Below are 8,307 nucleotides of genomic sequence, written 5' to 3' on the forward strand. Positions count from 1 at the left end.
CCTCCTTCACCACCAGGAAGGGCTAGTTCCAACCAGGGAACCTTAACAGAGAGCAGTATCGAAAAAGTCGCCGACAGGCTGGTGGAGGAAGCTGGAGCGATTCATTTGAAGAGCTATGAAGAACTGGAAAGGTGGATGCAACAAACAATCAGCAGGGTCCAGGCCACGCAGTCACCACAACACCTAGGGAGAAGGCGTAAACCGTGGTAGGACAGGGAATTTGCGGAAGCTCTGAGAAAGCGACTCTTTGCCGAGAACACCGTCATGCAGTCTGCACTGGAGCAGGGGCAGCAGAGGTGACGGAGCGGTGGGTCGCCTACCAAGAAGCCAAGAGAGATGGCCATGCTGGTGCAACGCAAGCTCAAGGCAGTCAGCGCCAAGCAGCTCCAGGACATACAGTCAGCAGGACGCGATGCCGGCCGAAAGTTCTGGCAGCACATCGGGTTGCAGCAAAAGACAATTCCTCCATGCTCCCCGATGTTACGGGACACAGTGACAGGTGCTGAGGACGAGGGTGTGGACTGCCTCCGATTCATGGAGGAATACATGGCAGCCAGACTGGGCACACCGGTCCCAGACACATTCGGCTTCAAGGAGACAGCGGTAGGGCAAGGCACCGTGGAAACCATCACACAGGGGGAGCTGCAACGTGCCCTGAAGCAGCTCTCGGGAAAGACTGCGGCAGGACTTGACGGAATCCCCCCACGGCTCCTGAAACGGATGGGGCCAAAAACTCGAGACCTGTTGCTGGATGCGTTAAAAGTGGTCGTGCACAGTAGTGACATCCCAGATGGATGGAAGTCGCCGCAAATGAGGATGATCCACAAGAAAGGAGGTGAAAAGTGCCTTTCCGAAAGTTACTGACCCATCACTGTCACCTCGGCCCTATACAAACTCCTGGGACACATCTTGAGTGCACGTGTGATGGTCTGGACGGAAAAAGGCCAAGGGCTGGGAGAACTCCAAAACAGTTTCCGACCCGGGCAGTGTTTAGAGGACAACTTGTTCCTAGTAACGAAGGCAATGGAGATTGCTACGAAAGAAAAACGCACCCTCCTACTTGCTTTTATGGACATCGCCGATGCATATGACTCTGTGGAGCACCCCAAACTGTGGGAGGTCCTCAGGGACCTTCGCCTGCCTGACGAACTCTTGCGGCTGCTGATCAGGCTGTACAGTGGCACGCAGGTGATGATCCACTGGGGGACTCACTCACAGGACCAGTAGAGGTGTCTCGAGGGCTGCGCCAAGGTTGCCCAATATCTCCGCTCCTGTTCATGCTGTTCCTGACCGGAATGGAGAGATGCCTCACGAACAGCGGGCTGGGGTTTGACCTGAGCTACATGGAGGGCGGCGAGCACCGCGTTCGCAAGTTGCCTGCCCTGTTCAACGCCGACGAAATCGTTCTGCTGGCAGGAAACACCCAGGAGCTGTAGACCGCGCTCGACATTGCGTCCAGCGGGGGCACGCCGCTGGGGCTCCGCTTCAGCGCCAGAAAGTCAGCCACCATGTCGTGCCACCCGACCGAGGGCGCCGAGAGTCCACCACTGCGTTTACAGGGTGACCCAGTCCAGTGAACCACCCGGTATAAATACCTCGGTGTGACACTCTCGAATACACCCCCCTACAGCGCACCCTACGAGGACGACCTTCGGGCAATGGCAGCTGCTCGGCGGGCCTTCCTCGGGTCACGCGCCCTATAAGCCTTGAACCGCTTCGAGGTGTCCCGGGCACTGTGGAAGGCGGTGGCCGTCCCCGCGCTCACATTTGGGAACGCTGTCCTCTGCTTGTCGTCGTCCACCCGCCAGGCACTGGAAACAAGGCAGCCAGAGGCTGGTCGTAAAGCGCTGGGTGTGCACGGCTTTGTGCCCAACGATGCGGTGCAGGGGTACGTGGGGTGGTCCTCCTTCGATGCACGCGAGGCGGTAGCCAAGCTGGCTTTCGAGAAGCGGCTCAGCCAGATGCCCGATGTAGGATGGACGCGCGAGGTGTTCAAGTGCATCACATACCGATGTCTGCAAACCAAGTGGGTGGCGCGCACCAAACGCCTCGGAGAGCGGTGCGGCATCGTGCGGATCGCCTAACCAGCCCCCACAACACGACCGGCGACAAATAGCACAGAACCATGTGGCGACCGTCGAACTCGAGAGATGGAGGAAAGCGGCGCAGGAGAAGTCGGCGCTGAGCATCTACAGCGGCAACAAGATGGGCATCGAGAAGGAGCCCATTTACGACAACGGCCGAGGGAGCGGGCTTCTCTGCGAAGCTTACAGTGGGGTGCTTCGCACTCGTGTACTGCGCGCCAAGTTCACGGAGGGCCTCAACACCACCTGCAGCAGCTGCAACCAGGCCGAGACGGTGCGCCACATCGTTTTTGAGTGCACAGAACTGAAACCTCTAGCCGCGGTGGCAGTGACACAAGACCCGGATGCCTCCCTTAGTGCCCGTGCGGATGTAGAAGTGGCGCTACCGGACCCGCTCACGATGGCGCTGGGCTTCCACGGACCGGAACAACAGCCTCTCAAGGAAGCCGTCGAAGTCACAAAAAGAAGACTGGAGCACTGGTGGCGAAAGAACATAACGGAGGGCTTCAGAGGAAGTGTAGGACAGTAATAGATGTGTTTTAAGAAAGCAAACGGAAGATCCGGATTTCCCGTCGATCACCCGTTTAAAAAGGAACGGCAACAGTATATCTATTTATCTATCAGACATGAACAGACGAAGTATCAGCGCCGTGTCAACGATATTAGCCACCCTGTGTGATAGGCGCTGTGGGTTATGCGAAGCACAGAAAACGAAAACTTGTTTTTTATGTGACGCACTTTTCTCTCCGTCTCTTGATATGTGGTTTCACTAGAGCTTTCACTTATAGCATTTCCAACAATCCTGCGAGGTGATGTTAAAATGTTCTACGAATTGGTATTAGTTCAAAAAGGTGTGCGTAATATAACGAGGACATCACGTATATGGTAGCCTACCATTGCATCATCCCATTAGAAGCTGTCAGGGATTTGTCCTCTATTAATGTGAGGTACGGCAGCCGAAAGCAGTAAAAAAAAACCGCAGACGTTTAAAGCAGAGACCTAATTTCAGGTGAAGAACGAAAAGGACATTTTATTATGTCTCAAGCATAATGCCATTGCCTCTCGGGTTCTCGCAAGCACGAGCTATACACAAAATATGTCAGCGGTTCCGAATGATGTAGGGTGCACTCAAGCAGTGAACTACTACACATAATATGGGCTGACCATTCAAAATTGCACAGTCATGGGCAAATGTAAACACAAAAATGTAAACCACAACGCAAATATAGCGCACTTTGTTTTCATACAGGTAAAAATTCCGCGTGTTTAATTTACAGTAAAAAAGTTGGGAGGTGTTTCATTCGAAATATATAAAATTAGCTTACCATTCTCGCACCTCCGTGATCAGAATTCGCAAATTTGCCTGTTCTGGTTCACACTTTTATGTCCACATTTCATTTGTCGACGGACGTAAGTACAACAAAAGTAGGCTTTTTATGACGGGTGGGACAGGCGGGTGCGGTAGACATGTTTTTTTTGTAGAACGTATGTCTAATATCCTCGCGGCACAGGTTATTTTCAGCGAAAAAAAATCACCTACGTAAATTAACTCCGAATCCGACTAGGGCGTTAGGCGCGTTGCCAGAGTCGCACGAAATTCGAAACTTCGACACCTGAACACACAAACTATTTCAGTTGTAGCAGCTATTTTCTGCGGAGGATCTGTGTACTACCAAAAAAGTTCGCAGGCTCTTTTTTTGATTTGAGGTAAAAAACAATTTCGGTAAAAAATAAAAATTTGATCATTTCAAAAACCGCCAGGATGACGGCCCTCTTTCTCAGCAAATACGCAAGCTAGGGGCTTCCATTTTACCAGTTATATTCCTCCATCGATTTTCATTTTTCTTCACATTTTTATTTTGTGGAAACAGCCATTCATAATAAAAAAGCTCTGCTTTGCAGGTAAGTGGCACATTTTGCTATTTTTTAAACCGACATGAAAGAAGCCATCTTTACTGCCTTCACACTTTCTCAAATTGAAGGCAAAGTGGTCCTCTGTAACGGGCTTGAACAATATGCTGCACATTGTTTATTGTTTTGTACTATAAAGCACTATACATGACCATGTATATGTATTGTGGTTATATAAAAGTTTTCTGTCGCAAACTTGCAACCGCAAGGTTATGCGAAAAAAGGCCGCTACAACTAAAAAATGATATAATTGAAAAGGCGGGGACCGCGTGTTTTCAAAATTAACCGGAAATAAAGTACACATCCACCGAACCTTCTGTAAAAGCTGGGGCTGTGAAATGGATGACTAGTGGCTCATCCTAATTGCTTGGGAACCACACACTTTCAACTGTGGCCTTTTTAAAACCCCGGCCGGAAAATGTTTACAGCAGTAGTTACATTTCGTAAGACATAACACAAATGAGAACGGACAAAAAATTTAGCGAACCCTGCACACACGAGCCACAATTGAATGACAAAGCGGTTGCAGGTGAGAATTTCGGGGATAGTTACATTTTAGTGCAATTGTTTATTGCATAGTTGCGGTGGTAGTAATTTTCGTCGTATGCATCGAAGAGGTCGCCGTCCTCTTCGTGGCGAATGTTGGATGCTAAGCCAATCCCAAAACGGCAAATTTCCACTAGTTTTTTAGTCATTGACTCGAGTCGATGTCGCAAAAGTCGTTTCGGGAATTTATGGCACACTCCAAGCCATGTCTCAAAAAATCGAGAATGGTTCAGTGAATGCGCCGGCTTCGATAACCTGTTCAAGCTTGGTGTCCTTTAGAAGCTGCCGCGGGTAAGGGCTGTTCTATAGTGCCGAGCGCACTTGCACGATACCAGGACACATGAACGAAGGACGTACGCTATGAGGTGTCTTTCTCGTTCCAAGCAAGGATTACCACCATTACAGCAAAAGCTGGCCTTCTTTTTTTGATAAAGGGACTGCGCAAGCGGGCTCCGCGACCACCACAAAGCACGCGCACGCGAGGTACGCACGCGCGCTGGACATTTTCTTGGTACAGTAAAAGCTCATTCATTCGAAGACTGCTAAATATAACTTAATGTTCATTCGAACTGACTCTTGCTCCCGGAACATGCCTGAATATTTTTATATACCTACCACGGTGGCTCAGTCCCTAAGGCATAGTGCTGCTGAGGATGATGTCGCGGGTTCGATTCCCGGCTGTGGCAGCCGCTTTCTGATGGAGGCGAAAAGGAAAAACGCCCGCGTGTTCAAGATATTGGCGAAGGTAAAGATCCCTAGGTGGTCCAAATGAATCCGGAGCCGTCCACTACGGCGCATCTCATCGCCTGCGTTTCGTCGGAGCGTTGAACACTACAATCAATCAATCAATATTTCAAAAAAAAAATTCACGATATTTCGCATGAGTTGGTATCCACAACCTCATTCGACCTGAGATCCCCTGGTTTCCATCGCTCCTCGCAGAAGAAGTACCCCACAGTGATCGCCAGGAGTTGCGAAACCAGATAGAACCAAATCTACAAAATGCAAAACACTGTAGCGCGCATGCTACGCTGCTGCGACAGGTTATTTCGCTTCCGCTGGAGCAGCGCCTCTGGCGCCAGTGCTCGGGCGCATGCCGTTGCAGAATTTCTTCGTACAGTCAAACGCCGCTACAACGAACGCTTCTACTACGAAATGGCCTGTACAACGAAGCATGTCATATGGCCTGGCCAGATTCCGGTGTTTCCTATGTACTGTGAACGCCAATACAGCGAATACCAGTACAGCGAATGCGCCTGTTTAACGAAGAAAATCATGCGTTCCCAATCGCTGAATTGTTGTGTGATAACGAATACTGCTAGCCGCACACGTGGTAACGCGCAGAAGCGAACCGAATCCGAGCAACCAGGCTGCTCGGTATAGGCTCGGGGCTGCGTCGCCGCGGCCCGCTGCTGCCGCCGATGGCACTCGCTAATTCAAACGTCCAGACCAAGGTCACACCGGGCTATCTTTTAAAGAGCTATAAAAATTAAAAATGCCGATAATGCCGCTGCACTGCTGCTGAAGGATGTAGCCAGCGGGAGGAGGGAGTTCGACCCCCCCGCCTTCCCCCCTCCTTCCGAAATATTTTCCCAGCAGCGCGCGTAAGCAAGGGCTAGTGTTTCCCCCCACAAAACTCCTCCCCGGGAAGCCCACATGTTTCCTTTTACGCAGCCAGAGAGGGGATGGTTCATCTAATTGCGCCTTTGGCCCTCGGGGCGAAGAACACAATCACTGAGGGGGCGCAAACGCCTGTACAAAATGGCGGCGTGGCCCGACTGCGGTTACTCGCTCTTTTTAAGGCGTTGGCCTGTAGCTGAACCAGTTGTACCTTCGGCCTTTCTTGTGTCCACAGACGCCGAATAGACAAAATAGGAGCGCGGAAGACATCGACAAACAATTTCCATGTCGCCTCGGAACTTCCAGGCTGGGTGGCCTTCCTTTTCTTCCGCTCCCTCCACTGTTTTCCTAACGCCGGAAAAGCAGTCTGGACCGAGTTTCGTCGTCGCAGCAGGGTCTACAGTGTAATATATAAAATGAGAAATGGCGCAAAATAGGCAAGGTACGTCGGCGTGGTCCCAAGTCCTGACTTGCTGTTCTGCTGTTCCCGAAGCACTTGCACTTTTTAGCGAGAAGAAAGAAGGAAAAGGGCGATCGGTGTGCAAATTTGGGATGAAAGGTGTACATTTGAGAATTTTTTTTAGAATAACAGGGCGGTTGCGAGAAGGAACGGACAAAGGGCAACAATGATTTGGAGGAGAAATTTCGGGCTAGTCTTGGGGAGCCGGCAGCAGAAAAACGGCGTAAGAAGAGTCACCTAAGTGTGCGCATGCGCGCACTGCCTGACTGCGGAGAGAAGCGAGTCTGCTGCTGATCGGGTCTATAGCGTGGTTGTTCGATTGTGCCGTGTTCGTGTTGCAACGTCTTGGAATCACGATTAGTGCAGGTGAAGTTGCAGGGACTAAAAAGCGACGACAATTCAGCCTCGATGAGAAGATGAAGATCATCAGTGCCATGAAGAGCGGCTGGAAAAAAAAGACGTAGCCGAGGAGTACGGTATCAGCGCATCGACCTTGTCGACGTTCCTTAAGGACAAATAAAAGATACAGGAGCAAGTGGCACACCATAAAACGGACCCGTCAAGGAAGCGGATCCGTGCAGCCACATTTCAGGATGATGACGCCGCCGTCTACACGTGGTTTGCCGATGTACGTGTTAAGAAAGGGGCGGGCGAAGAGAAGCAGAGAGGCAGGAGGCCACCGTTCCGAGCAGTTTCTTCTTCTTCTCTTTATTCCTCTACCTCTTTTTCTACATTCTCCCCCCACCAGAAGATGGATGTCCCATTTCTAGGAAATGAAGTGTCTGCACCGGTCTCTTAATTATCTTCCCATCCTGCGTCTTCAAGCTACAGGCGCGAGTGAGCCCGTCTCGTCCAGGAAAAACTTCCGTAACACGGCCCAGCAACCAAAGGCTCCTGGGGGTGCCAGTTGCCTCCACCAAAACCACGTCCCCAACTTGTAAACTTCGGTTGGACGCATTTGGATGATGATGAAAGGACCTCAGCTCAAGGATATACTCTCTTCTCCAGCGATTCCACAAGTGGTCCAAAAGCTTCTGCCGGTACCGAAGCTTGCTAATTGTGGTTTCACTTGTCACCTGGTTGATGTAGGAGTCGTTCTCATTGCCTGGGCCAGGTATGCTCAGCAAGGAAGTTCCAATGAGAAAGTGCGCAGGGCATATAGGCGAGGGCTCCTCCGCACTGGTGTACATATAAGTAAGAGGCCTTGAATTGATGACAGCTTCTACTTCTGTAAGAAGCGTGGTCAGCTCCTCTGCGCTCAGGCTCGTCTTTCCAAGCACCTTCCGCAAGGCTGACTTTACGGAGCGAATCAGCCTCTCCCACCAACCTCCCCACCACGGCGCTGCTGGGACTATGAATTTCCACTTAATCCGGTTGGTGGCGAGAAATGAGGATAATGGAGAGGTGCCCATTATCCTCCGTGCCTCTTTGATATCTCTTGAAGCTCTTCTGAATGCGAGCGCGTTGTCGGAGTACAAAGTGCACGGTACCCCTCGGCGTGCCAGGAACCGACGAAAAGCGAGAAGGAAAGCGTCCGAAGAGAGTCCGGTTGTTAACTCCAGGTGTACAGCTCTTGTGGTAGAGCACGTGAACAGCAATACATAAGTCTTTGAAGTAGTTGCGCCCGGGGTGTTTTTCACGTAAAGTGGACCGGCGAAGTCGAGTCCAGTTACCTCAAATGGTTTG

The sequence above is a fragment of the Haemaphysalis longicornis genome, unplaced genomic scaffold, assembly GCF_048455015.1.
Source record: "Haemaphysalis longicornis isolate Haplotype H1 unplaced genomic scaffold, Haemaphysalis longicornis Haplotype H1 scaffold_6, whole genome shotgun sequence".
In the NCBI taxonomy this organism is placed as follows: domain Eukaryota; kingdom Metazoa; phylum Arthropoda; class Arachnida; order Ixodida; family Ixodidae; genus Haemaphysalis; species Haemaphysalis longicornis.